General features: G+C 43.8%; 1 non-coding gene across 1 annotated transcript; it reads left to right on the top strand.

Moving 5' to 3' along the window:
* The first annotated feature begins 10453 nt into the window (after window positions 1-10453).
* Window positions 10454-10525, top strand: trnad-guc (transfer RNA aspartic acid (anticodon GUC)). Its single transcript has one exon. It is a non-coding gene; the product is annotated as a tRNA-Asp (tRNA).
* Window positions 10526-21578: the final 11053 nt, after the last annotated feature.

Raw genomic sequence — 21578 nt, 5'->3', positions numbered from 1 at the left:
GTCTCACAGATGATTTTGTTTGGGAAGGGTTAACACCCAACTCTCCAAATTTTAGGATAGTATCCAATGCTCCACATTTTCATTAACCACCCCACCTGCTCCTCGTTAGTATGTGTGAGTATCCCCGTCTTCAGCGAACAGTCCACGGGGAGGAAAAGACATTTTATTAGTGTGTACAATGTCTCGAGCCACAAACGCGGAAAATATGCTTTGAATTAAAGCTTTTTTATACGATTTCTAGTCAGGTTTTTTCACGTGCAAGGCATTGCTTTGTTCGGTGTAGAATTCTCGCTGCCACGCGGGGCCGTGTTCGATTCCGGCCAGCAGGGAATTTAACAAGTCATTTGACAAGTATGCAACCCCTGAGGAAATTTTTTTTAGATTGTCAGGCTAACAGCAATCTCTGGTCGCAGAATTCTCAACTGACTCTTGAAAAGTCTGAGTTTGGTTCACTTACCGTTTGGACATTACTTCGCATTCTCAGTAGACTTTTGTGAATCCATTGTAGATTTCCAGTGTGTGAGGTGATTTACTTTGTGCAAGGCTTTAGTTGTTAAATGGGAAACGAATATCCAACAAGTCAGTGACAACTGTTTTGAGTTTGGCCTTTGTGACTATGTCCTGGGATTTTCCACACACACCTCACCTCTAACTACTATCGTGTGCTAGTAGCGGTATAGGCAAAATCGACTACATGTACGTGTCCGTGAGGGTCTCAGCTTTCCATAGATGGGTCATAGTAGTCTCCCAGCTCTAACCATTCAGTCTCTACAGATGATTTTGTTTGAAGGGTTAACACCCACTCTCCAAATTTAGGGATAGTATCCAATGCTCCACATTTTTCATTTAACCAACCCACCTGCTCCTCGAGTAGTAGTGGTGAGTATCCCCGCTGTCACGGGAGACCGGGTTCAATTTCCACGGGGAGAAAACAATTATTTTATTAGTGTGTACAATGTCTCTGAACCACAAAGCGGAATATGCTTAGAATTAAAGCTTTTGATAACGATATCAGCGGGCTTCATTTTCAGCAAGGCATTGCTGTTCAGTGGTAGAATTCTCCTCGCTACGCCAGGATCCCGATGTGAAATGCAGACGTTTGAACAAGTCATTTTGACAAGTATGCAAACCCTGAAGAAGAAATAATCTTGTTTAGATTGTCAGGCTGACAGCAATCTCTGTCGTGAGTAGAATTCTCAACTGACTCTTGGAAAGTCTGAGTTTGGGTTCACTTGACCTTTGGACATTTATCGCATTCTCAGTAGACTTTTGTGAATCCATTGTAGATTTCCCGTGTGTGAGGTGATTTACTTTGTGCAAGGCTTTAGTTTTAAATGGGGAAACGAATATCCAACAAGTCAGTGACAACTGTTTTGAGTTTGGCCTTTGTGACTATGTCCTGGGATTTTCCACACACCACACCTTCTAACTACTATCGTGTGGCTTGTGAGCGGTATAGAGCAAAATCGACTATATGTACGTGTCCGCGAGGGTCTCAGCTTTCCATAGATGGGTCATAGTAGTCTCTAGCTCTAACCATTCAGTCTCTACAGATGATTTTGTTGGAAGGGTTAACACCCAACTCTCCAAATTTAGGGATAGTATCCAATGCTCCACATTTTTCATTTAACCAACCCACCTGCTCCGCTATAGTGATAGTGGTGAGTATCCCCGGCTGTCACGCGGGAGACCCGGGTTCAATTTCCGACGGGAGGAAAAGACCGATTTTATTAGGTACAATGTCACTGGAAACCAGAAAGCGGAAAATACGCTTTTGAATTAAAGCTTTTTTATACGAATCTAGCCGTAGGGTTTTTTTCAGACGAAGGCATTGCTTTTCTCGGGTAGAATTCTCGTCGCCACGCCGGGAGGCCCGGTTCGATTCCCGGGGGATGGAACGTCATTTTGACAAGTATGCAACCCCTGAAGAAGAAATATCTGTTTAGATTGTCAGGCTAACAGCTTAATCTCTGGTCATGGTAGAATTCTCAACTGACTCCGAAAGTCTGAGTTTGGGTTCACTTACCGTTTGGACATTTACGCATTCTCAGTAGACTTTGTGAATCCATTGTAGATTTCCAGTGTGTGAGGTGATTTACTTTGTGCAAGGCTTTAGTTGTTAAATGGGAAACGAATATCCAACAAGTCAGTGACAACTGTTTTGAGTTTGGCCTTTGTGACTATGTCCTGGGATTTTCCACACACACCTCACCTTCTAACTACTATCGTTGGCTTATGAGCGGTATAGAGCAAAATCGACTACATGTACGTGTCCGTGAGGTTCTCAGCTTTCCATAGATGGGTCATAGTAGTCTCTAGCTCTAACCATTCAGTCTCTACAGATGATTTTGTTTGAAGGGTTAACACCCAACTCTCCAAATTTAGGGATAGTATCCAATGCTCCACATTTTCTCATTTAACCAACCCACCTGCTCCTCGTTAGTAGTGGAGAGTATCCCCGTCTGTCACGCGGGAGATCGTCACGACGGGAGGAAAGACTGATTTTATTAGTGTGTACAATGTCTCCGAGCCCACAAAGCGAAATATGCTTTGAATAAAGCTTTTGATACGATTTCTAGCCGTCAGGGTTTTCAGTTGCAAGGCATTGGTGTCCGGGTAGAATTCTCTCGCCTGCCACGCGGGAGGCCCGGGTTCGATTCCGCGAATGCAGGAAATTTTAAACAAGTCATTTTGACAAGTATGCAACCCCTGAAGAAGAATTCTTTGTTAGATTGCCAAGGCCACAGCAATCTCTGGTCACGGTAGAATTCTCAACTGACTCTTGGAAAGTCTGAGTTTGGGTTCACTTACCGTTTGGACATTTACGCATTTCTCAGTAGACTTTTGTGAATCCATTGTAGATTTCCAAGTGTGTGAGGTGATTTACTTTGTGCAAGGCTTTAGTTGTTAAATGGGAAACGAATATCCAACAAGTCAGTGACAACTGTTTTGAGTTTGGCCTTTGTGACTATGTCCTGGGATTTTCCACACACACCTCACCTTCTAACTACTATCGTGTGGCTTCTGAACGGTATAGAGCAAAATCGACTACATGTACGTGTCCGATGAGGGTCTCAGCTTTCCATAGATGGGTCATAGTAGTCTCTAGCCCCTAACCATTCAGTCTCTACAGATGATTTTGTTGGAAGGGTTAACACCCAACTCTCCAATTAGGGATAGTATCCAATGCTCCACATTTTTCATTTAACCAACCCACCTGCTCCTCGTTAGTATAGTGGTGAGTATCCCCGTCTGTCACGCGGGAGACCGGTTCAATTCCACGGGGGAGGAAAGACAATTATTTTATTAGGGTATAATGTCTCTGAGCCCACAAAGCGGAAAATATGCTTTGAATTAAAGCTTTTATACGACTCAGCGTGGTTTTTCAGCGTTGCAAGGTATGGCTTTTCGTGGTAGATTTTCGCTCGCCACGCCGGGAGGCCCGTTTCGATTCCGCCAATGCAGGAATTTCGAACTTAAGTCATTTTGAACAAGTATGCAACCCCTGAAGAAGAATTGTTTAGATTGTCAGGCTAACAGCAATCTCTGGTCACGGTAGAATTCTCAACTGACTCTTGAAAGTCTGAGTTTGGGTTCACTTACCGTTTGGACATTTGCGCATTCTCGGTAGACTTTTGTGAATCCATTGTAGATTTCCAGTGTGTGAGGTGATTTACTTTGTGCAAGGCTTTAGTTGTTAAATGGGAAACGAATATCCAACAAGTCAGTGCGACAAACTGTTTTGAGTTTGGCCTTTGTGACTATGTCCTGGGATTTTCCACACACCACTCACCTTCTAACTACTATCGTGTGGCTTGTGAGCGGTATAGAGCAAAATCGACTACATGTACGTGTCCGCGAGGGTCTCAGCTTTCCATAGATGGGTCATAGTAGTCTCTAGCTCTAACCATTCAGTCCCTACAGATGTTTTTGTTGGAAGGTTTAACACCCAACTCTCCAAATTTAGGATAGTATCCAATGCTCCACATTTTTTCATTTAACCAACCCACCTGCTCCTCGTTAGTATTGTGGTGAGTATCCCGTCGTCACGCGGAGACCGGGTTCAATTTCCGACGGGCGAAAACATGGATTTTATTAGTGTGTACAATGTCTCTGAGCCCCAAAAAGCGGAAATATGCTTTGAATTAAAGCTTTTATACCGGATTTCTAGCCGTCAGGGTTTTTTCAGCGTTGCAAGGCATTGCTTTTTCCGGTGGTAGATTCTCGCCACGCCACGGAGGCCCGTGTTTCGATTCCGGGCAATGCAGGAACGTTTGAACAAGTCATTTTGACAAGTATGCAACCCCTGAAGAAGAAATATTTGTTTAGATTGGCCAGGCGTAACAGCAATCTCTGGTCAGGTAGAATTCTCAACTGACTCTTGAAAAGTCTGAGTTTGGGTTCACTTACCGCTTGGACATTTACGCATTCTCAGTAGACTTTTGTGAATCCATTGTAGATTTCCAGTGTGTGAGGTGATTTACTTTGTGCAAGGCTTTAGTTGTTAAATGGGAAACGAATATCCAACAAGTCAGTGACAACTGTTTTGAGTTTGGCCTTTGTGACTATGTCCTGGGATTTTCCACACACACCTCACCTTCTAACTACTATCGTGTGGCTTGTGAGCGGTATAGAGCAAAATCGACTACACGTGACGTGTCCCGTGAGGGTCTCAGCTTTCCATAGATGGGTCATAGTAGTCTCTAGCTCTAACCATTCAGTCTCTACAGATGATTTTGTTGGAAGGGTTAACACCCAACTCTCCAAATTTAGGGATAGTATCCAATGCTCCACATTTTTCATTTAACAAACCACCCTGCTCCTCGTTAGTATAGTGGTGAGTATCCCCGTCTGTCACGGGAGACCGGGGTTCAATTCCCGACGGGAGAGAAAACAATTATTTATTAGTGTGTACAATGTCTCTGAGCCCAGAAAGCGGAAAATATGCTTTGAATTAAAGCTTTTTATACCATTTCTAGCCGTCAGGGTTTTTTCAGCAGCGTTAGGCATTGCTCTTTCGGTCGGTAGAATTCTCGACGCCACCGGAGGCCCGTGTTCACGATTCGCCGAATGCAGGAAACGGTTTGAACAAGTCATTTTGACAAGTATGCAACCCCTGAGGAAGAAATATGTGTTTAGATTGTCAGGCCGAAGCAATCTCTGGTCACGGTAGAATTCTCAACTGACTCTTTGAAAGTCTGAGTTTGGGTTCACTTACCGTTTGGACATTTACGCATTCTCAGTAGACTTTTGTGAATCCATTGTAGATTTCCAGTGTGTGAGGTGATTTACTTTGTGCAAGGCTTTAGTTGTTAAATGGGAAACGAATATCCAACAAGTCAGTGACAACTGTTTTGAGTTTGGCCTTTGTGACTATGTCCTGGGATTTTCCACACACACCTCACCTTCTAACTACTATGTGTGGCTTGTGAGCGGTATAGAGCAAAATCGACTACACGTACGTCGCGTCCGCGGGGGTCTCAGCTTTCCATAGATGGGTCATAGTAGTCTCTAGCTCTAACCATTCAGTCTCTACAGATGTTTTTGTTGGAAGGGCTAAACCCCAACTCTCCAAATTTAGGGATAGTATCCAATGCTCCACATTTTTTCCATTTAACCAACCCACCGCTCCTCGTTAGTATTGTGGTGAGTATCCCCGTCTGTCACGCGGGAGACCGGGTTCAATTCCCGACGGGGAGGGAAAACAGTATTTTATTAGTGTGGTACAATGTCTCTGAGCCAGAAAGCGGAAAATATGCTTTGAATTAAAGCTTTTTACGATTTTCGTCAAGTTATTTCAGCGTTGCAAGGCATCTTTTTTCGGTGGTAGAATTCCCTCCCGCCCCGCGGAGGCCCGTGTTCAATTCCGGGAATGCAGGAACGTTTGAACAAGTCATTTTGACAAGTATGCAACCCCGAAGAAATATGTGTTTAGATTGTCAGGCTAACAGCAATCTCTGGTCACGGTAGAATTCTCAACTGACTCTTGAAAAGTCTGAGTTTGGGTTCACTTACCGTTTGGACATTTACGCATTCTCAGTAGACTTTGTGAATCCATTGTAGATTTCCTGGAGGTGATTTACTTTGTGCAAGGCTTTAGTTGTTAAATGGGAAACGAATATCCAACAAGTCAGTGACAACTGTTTTGAGTTTGGCCTTTGTGACTATGTCCTGGGATTTTCCACACACCCTCACCTTCTAACTACTATCGTGTGGCTTGTGAGCGGTATAGAGCAAAATCGACTAACGTACGTGTCCGTGAGGGTCTCAGCTTTCCATAGATGGGTCATAGTAGTCTCTAGCTCTAACCATTCAGTCTCTACAGATGATTTTGTTGGAGGGTTAACACCCAACTCTCCAAATTTAGGGATAGTATCCAATGCTCCACATTTTTCATTTAACCAACCCACCTGCTCCTCGTTAGTATTGTGGTGAGTATCCCCGTCTGTCACGCGGGAGACCGGGGCTTAATTCCCGACGGGAGGAAAGACAAGTATTTTATTAGTGTGTACAATGTCTCTGAGCCCAGAAAGCGGAAAATATGCTTTGAATTAAAGCTTTTTATACGATTTCTAGCCGTCAGGGTTTTTTCAGCGTTGCAAAGGCATTGCTTTTCGGTGGTAGAATTCTTCGCCTGCCACGCTGGACGCCCGTGTTCAATTCCGCGGAATGCAGGAACGTTTGAACAAGTCATTTTGACAAGTATGCAACCCTGAAGAAGAAATATGTGTTTAGATTGTCCAGGCCACAGACAATCTCTGGTCACGGTAGAATTCTCAACTGACTCTTGGAAAGTCTGAGTTTGGGTTCACTTACCGTTTGGACATTTACGCATTCTCAGTAGACTTTTGTGAATCCATTGTAGATTTCCAGTGTGTGAGGTGATTTACTTTGTGCAAGGCTTTAGTTGTTAAATGGGAAACGAATATCCAACAAGTCAGTGACAACTGTTTTGAGTTTGGCCTTTGTGACTATGTCCTGGGATTTTCACACACACCTCACCTTCTAACTACTATCGTGTGGCTTGCGAGCTATAGAGCGAAATCGACTACATCGACGTGTCCGCGAGGGTCTCAGCTTTCCATAGATGGGTCATAGTAGTCTCTAGCTCTAACCATTCAGTCTCTACAGATGATTTTGTTGGAAGGGTTAACACCCAACTCTCCAAATTTAGGGATAGTATCCAATGCTCCACATTTTTCAAATAACCAACCCACCTGCTCCTCGTTAGTATTGTGGTGAGTATCCCCGTCTGTCACGCGGGAGACCGGGGTTCAATTCCTGACGGGAGAAAACAATTATTTTATTAGTGGTACAATGTCTCTGAGCCCAGAAAGCGGAAAATATGCTTTGAATTAAAGCTTTTTATACGATTTCTAGCCGTCGGTTTTTTCAGTTTCGTTGCAAGGCATTGCTTTTTCGGTGGTAGAATTCTCGCCTGCCACGCGGGAGGCCCGTGTTCAATTCCGGGAATGCACGAACGTTTGAACAAGTCATTTTGACAAGTATGCAACCCTGAGGAAGAAATATGTGTTTAGATTGTCAGGCTAACAGCAATCTCTGGTCACGGTAGAATTCTCAACTGACTCTTGGAAAGTCTGAGTTTGGGTTCACTTACCGTTTGGACATTTACGCATTCTCAGTAGACTTTTGTGAATCCATTGTAGATTTCCAGCGTGTGAGGTGATTTACTTTGTGCAAGGCTTTAGTTGTTAAATGGGAAACGAATATCCAACAAGTCAGTGACAACTGTTTTGAGTTTGGCCTTTGTGACTATGTCCTGGGATTTTCCACACACACCTCACCTTCTAACTACTATCGTGTGGCTTGCGAGCGGTATAGAGCAAAATCGACTACACGTACGTGTCCGCTGAGGGTCTCAGCTTTCCATAGATGGGTCATAGTAGTCTCTAGCTCTAACCATTCAGTCTCTACAGATGATTTTGTTGGAAGGGTTAACACCCAACTCTCCAAATTTAGGGATAGTATCCAATGCTCCACATTTTTCATTTAACCAACCCACCTGCTCCTCGTTAGTATTGTGGTGAGTATCCCCGTCTGTCACGCGGGAGACCGGGGTTCAATTCCCCGACGGGAGAAAACACTATTTTATTAGTGTGTACAATGTCTGTCACCCCAGAAAGCGGAAAATATGCTTTGAATTAAAGCTTTTTTATACGATTTCTAGCCGTCAGGGTTTTTTCAGCGTCGCAAGGCATTGCTTTTTCGGTGGTAGAATTCTCGCCTGCCACGCGGAGGCCCGTGTTCAATTCCGGGGAATGCGGGAACGTTTGAACAAGTCATTTTGACAAGTATGCAACCCCTGAAGAAGAAATATGTGTTTAGATTGTCAGGCTAACAGCAATCTCTGGTCACGGTAGAATTCTCAACTGACTCTTGGAAAGTCTGAGTTTGGGTTCACTTACCGTTTGGACATTTACGCATTCTCAGTAGACTTTTGTGAATCCATTGTAGATTTCCAGTGTGTGAGGTGATTTACTTTGTGCAAGGCTTTAGTTGTTAAATGGGAAACGAATATCCAACAAGTCAGTGACAACTGTTTTGAGTTTGGCCTTTGTGACTATGTCCTGGGATTTTCCACACACACCTCACCTTCTAACTACTATCGTGTGGCTTGTGAGCGGTATAGAGCAAAATCGACTACACGTACGTGTCCGTGAGGGTCTCAGCTTTCCATAGACGGGTCATAGTAGTCTCTAGCTCTAACCATTCAGTCTCTACAGATGATTTTGTTGGAAGGGTTAACACCCAACTCTCCAAATTTAGGGATAGTATCCAATGCTCCACATTTTTTCATTTAACCAACCCACCTGCTCCTCGTTAGTATAGTGGTGAGTATCCCCGTCTGTCACGCGGGAGACCGGGGTTCAATTTCTCGACGGGAGAAACACCGTATTTTATTAGTGTGTACAATGTCTCTGAGCCCAGAAAGCGGAAAATATGCTTTTGAATTAAAGCTTTTTTTACGATTTCTAGCCGTCAGGGTTTTTTCAGCGTTGCAAGGCATTGCTTTTTCGGTGGTAGAATTCTCGCGCCTGCCACGCGGAGGCCCGTTTCAATTCCGGGAATGGCGAAACGGTTTGAACAAGTCATTTTGACAAGTATGCAACCCCTGAAGAAGAAATATGTGTTTAGATTGTCAGGCTAAGAGCAATCTCTGGTCACGGTAGAATTCTCAACTGACTCTTGGAAAGTCTGAGTTTGGGTTCACTTACCGTTTGGACATTTACGCATTCTCAGTAGACTTTTGTGAATCCATTGTAGATTTCCAGTGTGTGAGGTGATTTACTTTGTGCAAGGCTTTAGTTGTTAAATGGGAAACGAATATCCAACAAGTCAGTGACAACTGTTTTGAGTTTGGCCTTTGTGACTATGTCCTGGGATTTTCCACACACACCTCACCTTCTAACTACTATCGTGTGGCTTGTGAGCGGTATAGAGCAAAATCGACTACATGTACGTGTCCGTCCGCGAGGGTCTCAGCTTTCCATAGATGGGTCATAGTAGTCTCTAGCTCTAACCATTCAGTCTCTACAGATGATTTTGTTGGAAGGGTTAACACCCAACTCTCCAAATTTAGGGGATAGTATCCAATGCTCCACATTTTCTCATTTAACCAACCCACCTGCTCCTCGTTAGTATTGTGGGTATATTCCCCGTCTGTCACGCGGGAGACCGGGGTTCAATTCCCGACGGGGAGAAAACAATTATTTTATTAGTGTGTACAATGTCTCTGAGCCCAGAAAGCGGAAAATATGCTTTGAATTAAAGCTTTTTATACGATTTCTAGCCGTCAGGGTTTTTTCAGCGTTGCAAGGCATTGCTTTTTCGGTGGTAGAATTCTCGCGCCCGCGGAGCGTGAATTCGGCCAATTCCGGGGAGAACGTTTGAACAAGTCATTTTGACAAGTATGCAACCCCTGAAGAAGAAATATGTGTTTAGATTGTCAGGCTAACAGCAATCTCTGGTCACGGTAGAATTCTCAACTGACTCTTGGAAAGTCTGAGTTTGGGTTCACTTACCGTTTGGACATTTACGCATTCTCAGTAGACTTTTGTGAATCCATTGTAGATTTCCAGTGTGTGAGGTGATTTACTTTGTGCAAGGCTTTAGTTGTTAAATGGGAAACGAATATCCAACAAGTCAGTGACAACTGTTTTGAGTTTGGCCTTGTGACTATGTCCTGGGATTTTCCACACACACCTCACCTTCTAACTACTATCGTGTGGCTTGTGAGCGGTATAGAGCAAAATCGACTACATGTACGTGTCCGCGAGGGTCTCAGCTTTCCATAGATGGGTCATAGTAGTCTCTAGCTCTAACCATTCAGTCTCTACAGATGATTTTGTTGGAAGGGTTAACACCCAACTCACTCCAAATTTAGGGATAGTATCCAATGCTCCACATTTTTTCATTTAACCAACCCACCTGCTCCTCGTTAGTATAGTGGTGAGTATCCCCGTCTGTCACGCGGGAGACCGGGGTTCAATTCCCCGACGGGGAGAAAACACCTATTTTATTAGTGTGTACAATGTCTCTGAGCCCAGAAAGCGGAAAATATGCTTTGAATTAAAGCTTTTTATACGATTTCTAGCCGTCAGGTTTTTTCAGCGTTGCAAGGCATTGCTTTTTCGGTGGTAGAATTCTCGCGCGCCACGCGGAGGCCCGTGTTCAATTCCGGGGAATGCAGGAACGTTTGAACAAGTCATTTTGACAAGTATGCAACCCCTGAAGAAGAAATATGTGTTTAGATTGTCAGGCTAAGAGCAATCTCTGGTCACGGTAGAATTCTCAACTGACTCTTGGAAAGTCTGAGTTTGGGTTCACTTACCGTTTGGACATTTACGCATTCTCAGTAGACTTTTGTGAATCCATTGTAGATTTCCAGTGTGTGAGGTGATTTACTTTGTGCAAGGCTTTAGTTGTTAAATGGGAAACGAATATCCAACAAGTCAGTGACAACTGTTTTGAGTTTGGCCTTTGTGACTATGTCCTGGGATTTTCCACACACACCTCACCTTCTAACTACTATCGTGTGGCTTGTGAGGGGTATAGAGCAAAATCGACTACATGTACGTGTCCGCGAGGGTCTCAGCTTTCCATAGATGGGTCATAGTAGTCTCTAGCTCTAACCATTCAGTCTCTACAGATGATTTTGTTGGAAGGGTTAACACCCAACTCTCCAAATTTAGGGATAGTATCCAATGCTCCACATTTTTTCATTTAACCAACCCACCTGCTCCTCGTTAGTATTGTGGTGAGTATCCCCGTCTGTCACGCGGAGACCGGGGTTCAATTCCCGACGGGGAGAAAACAAATTATTTTATTAGTGTGTACAATGTCTCTGAGCCCAGAAAGCGGAAAATATGCTTTGAATTAAAGCTTTTTTATACGATTTCTAGCCGTCAGGGTTTTTCAGCGTTGCAAGGCATTGCTTTTTCGGTGGTAGAATTCTCGCCTGCCACGCGGGAGGCCCGTGTTCAATTCCGGGGAATGCAGGAACGTTTGAACAAGTCATTTTGACAAGTATGCAACCCCTGAAGAAGAAATATGTGTTTAGATTGTCAGGCTAAGAGCAATCTCTGGTCACGGTAGAATTCTCAACTGACTCTTGGAAAGTCTGAGTTTGGGTTCACTTACCGTTTGGACATTTACGCATTCTCAGTAGACTTTTGTGAATCCATTGTAGATTTCCAGTGTGTGAGGTGATTTACTTTGTGCAAGGCTTTAGTTGTTAAATGGGAAACGAATATCCAACAAGTCAGTGACAACTGTTTTGAGTTTGGCCTTTGTGACTATGTCCTGGGATTTTCCACACACACCTCACCTTCTAACTACTATCGTGTGGCTTGTGAGCGGTATAGAGCAAAATCGACTACATGTACGTGTCCGCGAGGGTCTCAGCTTTCCATAGATGGGTCATAGTAGTCTCTAGCTCTAACCATTCAGTCTCTACAGATGATTTTGTTGGAAGGGTTAACACCCAACTCTCCAAATTTAGGGATAGTATCCAATGCTCCACATTTTTCATTTAACCAAACCCACCTGCTCCTCGTTAGTATTGTGGTGAGTATCCCCGTCTGTCACCGCGGAGACCGGGGTTCAATTCCCAGACGGGAGAAAACAATTATTTTATTAGTGTGTACAATGTCTCTGAGCCCAGAAAGCGGAAAATATGCTTTGAATTAAAGCTTTTTTATACGATTTCTAGCCGTCAGGGTTTTTTCAGCGTTGCAAGGCATTGCTTTTTCGGTGGTAGAATTCTCGCCTGCCACACGGGAGGCCCGTGTTCAATTCCGGGAATGCAGGAACGTTTGAACAAGTCATTTTGACAAGTATGCAACCCCTGAAGAAGAAATATGTGTTTAGATTGTCAGGCTAAGAGCAAAATCTCTGGTCACGGTAGAATTCTCAACTGACTCTTGAAAAGTCTGAGTTTGGGTTCCTTACCGTGGTACTTTACGCATTCTCAGTAGACTTTTGTGAATCCATTGTAGACTTTGGTCATATGATTTACATTGTGTAAGGTGATTCTTTTAGGCTTTAGTTTGTTAAATGGGAAACGAATATCCAACAAGTCAGTGACAACTGTTTTGAGTTTGGCCTTTGTGACTATGTCCTGGGATTTTCCACACACACCTCACCTTCTAACTACTATCGTGTGGCTTGTGAGCGGTATAGAGCAAAATCGACTACACGTACGTGTCCGTGAGGGTCTCAGCTTTCCATAGATGGGTCATAGTAGTCTCTAGCTCTAACCATTCAGTCTCTACAGATGATTTTGTTTGAAGGGTTAACACCCAACTCTCCAAATTTAGGGATAGTATCCAATGCTCCACATTTTTCATTTAACCAACCCCACCTGCTCCTCGTTAGTATTGTGGTGAGTATCCCCGTCTGTCACGCGGGAGACCGGGGTTCAATTCCCCGACGGGAAGAAAACAAGTACTTTATTAGTGTGTACAATGTCTCTGAGCCCAGAAAGCGGAAAATATGCTTTGAATTAAACTTTTTTATACGATTTCTAGCCGTCAGGGGTTTTTTCAGCGTTGCAAGGCATTGCTTTGTCGGTGGTAGAATTCTCGCCTGCCCCGCGGAGGCCCGTGTTCAATTCCGGGCCAATGCAGGAACGTTTGAACAAGTCATTTTGACAAGTATGCAACCCCTGAAGAAGAAATATGTGTTTAGATTGTCAGGCTAACAGCAATCTCTGGTCACGGTAGAATTCTCAACTGACTCTTGGAAAGTCTGAGTTTGGGTTCCTTTTACCGTTTGGACATTTACGCATTCTCAGTAGACTTTTGTGAATCCATTGTAGATTTCCAGTGTGTGAGGTGATTTACTTTGTGCAAGGCTTTAGTTGTTAAATGGGAAACGAATATCCAACAAGTCAGTGACAACTGTTTTGAGTTTGGCCTTTGTGACTATGTCCTGGGATTTTCCACACACACCTCACCTTCTAACTACTATCGTGTGGCTTGTGAGCGGTATAGAGCAAAATCGACTACATGTACGTGTCCTCGAGGTCTCAGCTTTCCATAGATGGGTCATAGTAGTCTCTAGCTCTAACCATTCAGTCTCTACAGATGATTTTGTTGGAAGGGTTAACACCCAACTCTCCAAATTTAGGGATAGTATCCAATGCTCCACATTTTTCATTTAACCAACCCACCTGCTCCTCGTTAGTATTGTGGTGAGTATCCCCGTCTGTCACGCGGGAGACCGGGGTTCAATTCCCCGACGGGGAGAAAACAGTTATTTTATTAGTGTGTACAATGTCTCTGAGCCCAGAAAGCGGAAAATATGCTTTGAATTAAAGCTTTTTATACGATTTCTAGCCGTCAGGGTTTTTTCAGCGTTGCAAAGCATTGCTTTTTCGGTGGTAGAATTCTCGCTGGCCACGCCGGAGGCCCGTGTTCAATTCCGGGGAATGCAGGAACGTTTGAACAAGTCATTTTGACAAGTATGCAACCCCTGAAGAAGAAATATGTGTTTAGATTGTCAGGCTAACGGCAATCTCTGGTCACGGTAGAATTCTCAACTGACTCTTGGAAAGTCTGAGTTTGGGTTCACTTACCGTTTGGACATTTACGCATTCTCAGTAGACTTTTGTGAATCCATTGTAGATTTCCAGTGTGTGAGGTGATTTACTTTGTGCAAGGCTTTAGTTGTTAAATGGGAAACGAATATCCAACAAGTCAGTGACAACTGTTTTGAGTTTGGCCTTTGTGACTATGTCCTGGGATTTTCCACACACACCTCACCTTCTAACTACTATCGTGTGGCTTGTGAGCGGTATAGAGCAAAATCGACTACATGTACGTGTCCGCGAGGGCCTCAGCTTTCCATAGATGGGTCATAGTAGTCTCTAGCTCTAACCATTCAGTCTCTACAGATGATTTTGTTGGAAGGGTTAACACCCAACTCTCCAAATTTAGGGATAGTATCCAATGCTCCACATTTTTTCATTTAACCAACCCACCTGCTCCTCGTTAGTATTGTGGTGAGTATCCCCGTCTGTCACGCGGGAGACCGGGGGTTCAATTCCCCGACGGGGAGAAAACAAAAGTTATTTTATTAGTGTGTACAATGTCTCTGAGCCCAGAAAGCGGAAAATATGCTTTGAATTAAAGCTTTTTTATACGATTTCTAGCCGTCAGAGGTTTTTTCAGCGTTGCAAGGCATTGCTTTTTCGGTGGTAGAATTCTCGCCCCTGCCACCGGAGGCCCCGTGTTCAATTCCGGGGGAATGCAGGAACGTTTGAACAAGTCATTTTGACAAGTATGCAACCCCTGAAGAAGAAATATGTGTTTAGATTGTCAGGCTAAGAGCAATCTCTGGTCACGGTAGAATTCTCAACTGACTCTTGGAAAGTCTGAGTTTGGGTTCACTTACCGTTTGGACATTTACGCATTCTCAGTAGACTTTTGTGAATCCATTGTAGATTTCCAGTGTGTGAGGTGATTTACTTTGTGCAAGGCTTTAGTTGTTAAATGGGAAACGAATATCCAACAAGTCAGTGACAACTGTTTTGAGTTTGGCCCTTTGTGACTATGTCCTGGGATTTTCCACACACACCTCACCTTCTAACTACTATCGTGTGGCTTGTAGAGCGGTATAGAGCAAAATCGACTACATGTACGTGTCCGCGAGGGTCTCAGCTTTCCATAGATGGGTCATAGTAGTCTCTAGCTCTAACCATTCAGTCTCTACAGATGATTTTGTTGGAAGGGTTAACACCCAACTCTCCAAATTTAGGGATAGTATCCAATGCTCCACATTTTTTCATTTAACCAACCCACCTGCTCCTCGTTAGTATTGTGGTGAGTATCCCCGTCTGTCACGCGGGAGACCGGTTCAATTCACCGACGGGAGAAAACAAAATTATTTTATTAGTGTGTACAATGTCTCTGAGCCCAGAAAGCGGAAAATATGCTTTGAATTAAAGCTTTTTTATACGATTTCTAGCCGTCAGGGTTTTTCAGCGTTGCAAGGCATTGCTTTTTCGGTGGTAGAATTCTCGCCTGCCACACGGGAGCCCGCGTGTTCAATTCCGGGGAATGCAGGAACGTTTGAACAAGTCATTTTGACAAGTATGCAACCCCTGAAGAAGAAATATGTGTTTAGATTGTCAGGCTAACAGCAATCTCTGGTCACGGTAGAATTCTCAACTGACTCTTGGAAAGTCTGAGTTTGGGTTCACTTACCGTTTGGACATTTACGCATTCTCAGTAGACTTTTGTGAATCCATTGTAGATTTCCAGTGTGTGAGGTGATTTACTTTGTGCAAGGCTTTAGTTGTTAAATGGGAAACGAATATCCAACAAGTCAGTGACAACTGTTTTGAGTTTGGCCTTTGTGACTATGTCCTGGGATTTTCCACACACACCTCACCTTCTAACTACTATCGTGTGGCTTGTGAGCGGTATAGAGCAAAATCGACTACATGTACGTGTCCGCGAGGGTCTCAGCTTTCCATAGATGGGTCATAGTAGTCTCTAGCTCTAACCATTCAGTCTCTACAGATGATTTTGTTGGAAGGGTTAACACCCAACTCTCCAAATTTAGGGATAGTATCCAATGCTCCACATTTTTTCATTTAACCAACCCACCTGCTCCTCGTTAGTATTGTGGTGAGTATCCCCGTCTGTCACGCGGGAGACCGGGGTTCAATTCCCCGACGGGAGAAAACAGTTATTTTATTAGTGTGTACAATGTCTCTGAGCCCAGAAAGCGGAAAATATGCTTTGAATTAAAGCTTTTTATACGATTTCTAGCCATGGGGTTTTTTCAGCGTTGCAAGGCATTGCTTTTTCGGTGGTAGAATTCTCGCCTGCCACGCGGGAGGCCCGTGTTCAATTCCGGGAATGCAGGAACGTTTGAACAAGTCATTTTGACAAGTATGCAACCCCTGAAGAAGAAATATGTGTTTAGATTGTCAGGCTAACAGAGCAATCTCTGGTCACGGTAGAATTCTCAACTGACTCTTGGAAAGTCTGAGTTTGGGTTCACTTACCGTTTGGACATTTACGCATTCTCAGTAGACTTTTGTGAATCCATTGTAGATTTCCAGTGTGTGAGGTGATTTACTTTGTGCAAGGCTTTAGTTGTTAAATGGGAAACGAATATCCAACAAGTCAGTGACAACTGTTTTGAGTTTGGCCTTTGTGACTATGTCCTGGGATTTTCCACACACACCTCACCTTCTAACTACTATCGTGTGGCTTGAGAGCGGTATAGAGCAAAATCGACTACATGTACATGTCCGCGAGGGTCTCAGCTTTCCATAGATGGGTCATAGTAGTCTCTAGCTCTAACCATTCAGTCTCTACAGATGATTTTGTTGGAAGGGTTAACACCCAACTCTCCAAATTTAGGGATAGTATCCAATGCTCCACATTTTTTCATTTAACCAACCCACCTGCTCCTCGTTAGTATTGTGGTGAGTATCCCCGTCTGTCACGCGGGAGACCGGGGTTCAATTCCCCGACGGGGGAAGAAACACTTATTATATTAGTGTGTACAATGTCTCTGAGCCCAGAAAGCGGGAAAATGCGCTTTGAATTAAAGCTTTTTATACGATTTCTAGCCGTCAGGGTTTTTTCAGCGTTGCAAGGCATTGCTTGTCGTGGTAGAATTCTCGCCTGCCACGCGAGAGGCCCGTGTTCAATTCCGGGGGAATGCAGGAACGTTTGAACAAGTCATTTTGACAAGTATGCAACCCCTGAAGAAGAAATATGTGTTTAGATTGTCAGGCTAACAGCAATCTCTGGTCACGGTAGAATTCTCAACTGACTCTTGGAAAGTCTGAGTTTGGGTTCACTTACCGTTTGGACATTTACGCATTCTCAGTAGACTTTTGTGAATCCATTGTAGATTTCCAGTGTGTGAGGTGATTTACTTTGTGCAAGGCTTTAGTTGTTAAATGGGAAACGAATATCCAACAAGTCAGTGACAACTGTTTTGAGTTTGGCCTTGTGTGACTATGTCCTGGGATTTTCCACACACACCTCACCTTCTAACTACTATCGTGTGGCTTGTGAGCGGTATAGAGCAAAATCGACTACATGTACGTGTCCGCGAGGGTCTCAGCTTTCCATAGATGGGTCATAGTAGTCTCTAGCTCTAACCATTCAGTCTCTACAGATGATTTTGTTGGAAGGGTTAACACCCAACTCTCCAAATTTAGGGATAGTATCCAATGCTCCACATTTTTCATTTAACCAACCCACCTGCTCCTCGTTAGTATTGTGGTGAGTATCCCCGTCTGTCACGCGGAGACCGGGGTTCAATTCCCCGACGGGAGAAAAACAATTATTTTATTAGTGTGTACAATGTCTCTGAGCCCAGAAAGCGGAAAATATGCTTTGAATTAAAGCTTTTTTTATACGATTTCTAGCCGTCAGGGTTTTTTCAGCGTTGCAAGGCATTGCTTTTTCGGTGGTAGAATTCTCGCCTGCCACGCGGAGGCCCGTGTTCAATTCCGGGGAATGCAGGAACGTTTGAACAAGTCATTTTGACAAGTATGCAACCCCTGAAGAAGAAATATGTGTTTAGATTGTCAGGCTAAGAGCAATCTCTGGTCACGGTAGAATTCTCAACTGACTCTTGGAAAGTCTGAGTTTGGGTTCACTTACCGTTTGGACATTTACGCATTCTCAGTAGACTTTTGTGAATCCATTGTAGATTTCCAGTGTGTGAGGTGATTTACTTTGTGCAAGGCTTTAGTTGTTAAATGGGAAACGAATATCCAACAAGTCAGTGACAACTGTTTTGAGTTTGGCCTTTGTGACTATGTCCTGGGATTTTCCACACACACCTCACCTTCTAACTACTATCGTGTGGCTTGTGAGCGGTATAGAGCAAAATCGACTACATGTACGTGTCCGCGAGGGTCTCAGCTTTCCATAGATGGGTCATAGTAGTCTCTAGCTCTAACCATTCAGTCTCTACAGATGATTTTGTTGGAAGGGTTAACACCCAACTCTCCAAATTTAGGGATAGTATCCAATGCTCCACATTTTTTCATTTAACCAACCCACCTGCTCCTCGTTAGTATTGTGGTGAGTATCCCCGTCTGTCACGCGGGAGACCGGGGTTCAATTCCCCGACGGGGAAAAACAATTATTTTATTAGTGTGTACAATGTCTCTGAGCCCAGAAAGCGGAAAATATGCTTTGAATTAAAGCTTTTTTATACGATTTCTAGCCGTCAGGGTTTTTTCAGCGTTGCAAGGCATTGCTTTTTCGGTGGTAGAATTCTCGCCTGCCACGCGGGAGGCCCGTGTTCAATTCCGGGGAATGCAGGAACGTTTGAACAAGTCATTTTGACAAGTATGCAACCCCTGAAGAAGAAATATGTGTTTAGATTGTCAGGCTAACAGCAATCTCTGGTCACGGTAGAATTCTCAACTGACTCTTGGAAAGTCTGAGTTTGGGTTCACTTACCGTTTGGACATTTACGCATTCTCAGTAGACTTTTGTGAATCCATTGTAGATTTCCAGTGTGTGAGGTGATTTACTTTGTGCAAGGCTTTAGTTGTTAAATGGGAAACGAATATCCAACAAGTCAGTGACAACTGTTTTGAGTTTGGCCTTTGTGACTATGTCCTGGGATTTTCCACACACACCTCACCTTCTAACTACTATCGTGTGGCTTGTGAGCGGTATAGAGCAAAATCGACTACACGTACGTGTCCGTGAGGGTCTCAGCTTTCCATAGATGGGTCATAGTAGTCTCTAGCTCTAACCATTCAGTCTCTACAGATGATTTTGTTGGAAGGGTTAACACCCAACTCTCCAAATTTAGGGATAGTATCCAATGCTCCACATTTTTTCATTTAACCAACCCACCTGCTCCTCGTTAGTATTGTGGTGAGTATCCCCGTCTGTCACGCGGGAGACGGGGTTACCTCGATTCCCGACGGGGAGAAAACAAGTATTTTATTAGTGTGTACAATGTCTCTGAGCCCAGAAAGCGGAAAATATGCTTTGAATTAAAGCTTTTTTATACGATTTCTAGCCGTCAGGGTTTTTTCAGCGTTGCAAGGCATTGCTTTTTCGGTGGTAGAATTCTCGCCTGCCACGCGGGAGGCCCGTGTTCAATTCCGCGGGAATGCAGGAACGTTTGAACAAGTCATTTTGACAAGTATGCAACCCCTGAAGAAGAAATATGTGTTTAGATTGTCAGGCTAACAGCCAATCTCTGGTCACGGTAGAATTCTCAACTGACTCTTGGAAAGTCTGAGTTTGGGTTCACTTACCGTTTGGACATTTACGCATTCTCAGTAGACTTTTGTGAATCCATTGTAGATTTCCAGTGTGTGAGGTGATTTACTTTGTGCAAGGCTTTAGTTGTTAAATGGGAAACGAATATCCAACAAGTCAGTGACAACTGTTTTGAGTTTGGCCTTTGTGACTATGTCCTGGGATTTTCCACACACACCTCACCTTCTAACTACTATCGTGGCTTGGCTTGTGAGCGGTATAGAGCAAAATCGACTACACGTACGTGTCCGTGAGGGTCTCAGCTTTCCATAGATGGGTCATAGTAGTCTCTAGCTCTAACCATTCAGTCTCTACAGATGATTTTGTTGGAAGGGTTAACACCCAACTCTCCAAATTTAGGGATAGTATCCAATGCTCCACATTTTTTCATTTAACCAACCCACCTGCTCCTCGTTAGTATTGTGGTGAGTATCCCCGTCTGTCACGCGGGAGACCGGGGTTCAATTCCCCGACGGGGAGAAAACAATTATTTTATTAGTGTGTACAATGTCTCTGAGCCCAGAAAGCGGAAAATATGCTTTGAATTAAAGCTTTTTATACGATTTCTAGCCGTCAGGGTTTTTTCAGCGTTGCAAGGCATTGCTTTTTCGGTGGTAGAATTCTCGCCTTCCACGCCGGAGGCCCGTGTTCAATTCCGGGGAATGCAGGAACGTTTGAACAAGTCATTTTGACAAGTATGCAACCCCTGAAGAAGAAATATGTGTTTAGATTGTCAGGCTAAGAGCAATCTCTGGTCACGGTAGAATTCTCAACTGACTCTTGGAAAGTCTGAGTTTGGGTTCACTTACCGTTTGGACATTTACGCATTCTCAGTAGACTTTTGTGAATCCATTGTAGATTTCCAGTGTGTGAGGTGATTTACTTTGTGCAAGGCTTTAGTTGTTAAATGGGAAACGAATATCCAACAAGTCAGTGACAACTGTTTTGAGTTTGGCCTTTGTGACTATGTCCTGGGATTTTCCACACACACCTCACCTTCTAACTACTATCGTGTGGCTTGTGAGCGGTATAGAGCAAAATCGACTACATGTACGTGTCCGCGAGGGTCTCAGCTTTCCATAGATGGGTCATAGTAGTCTCTAGCTCTAACCATTCAGTCTCTACAGATGATTTTGTTGGAAGGGTTAACACCCAACTCTCCAAATTTAGGGATAGTATCCAATGCTCCACATTTTTTCATTTAACCAACCCACCTGCTCCTCGTTAGTATTGTGGTGAGTATCCCCGTCTGTCACGCGGGAGACCGGGGTTCAATTCCCGACGGGGAGAAAACAATTATTTTATTAGTGTGTACAATGTCTCTGAGCCCAGAAAGCGGAAAATATGCTTTGAATTAAAGCTTTTTTACGCGATTTCTAGCCGTCAGGGTTTTTTCAGCGTTGCAAGGCATTGCTTTTTCGGTGGTAGAATTCTCGCCTGCCACGCGGAGGCCCGTGTTCAATTCCGGGGAATGCAGGAACGTTTGAACAAGTCATTTTGACAAGTATGCAACCCCTGAAGAAGAAATATGTGTTTAGATTGTCAGGCTAAGAGCAATCTCTGGTCACGGTAGAATTCTCAACTGACTCTTGGAAAGTCTGAGTTTGGGTTCACTTACCGTTTGGACATTTACGCATTCTCAGTAGACTTTTGTGAATCCATTGTAGATTTCCAGTGTGTGAGGTGATTTACTTTGTGCAAGGCTTTAGTTGTTAAATGGGAAACGAATATCCAACAAGTCAGTGACAACTGTTTTGAGTTTGGCCTTTGTGACTATGTCCTGGGATTTTC

The sequence above is a fragment of the Salmo salar genome, chromosome ssa01 (assembly GCF_905237065.1).
Source record: "Salmo salar chromosome ssa01, Ssal_v3.1, whole genome shotgun sequence".
Taxonomy (NCBI): Eukaryota; Metazoa; Chordata; class Actinopteri; order Salmoniformes; family Salmonidae; genus Salmo; species Salmo salar.
The sequence above is the reverse complement of the archived record's forward strand: the minus strand, read 5'-3'. Positions and strand labels throughout refer to the sequence as shown.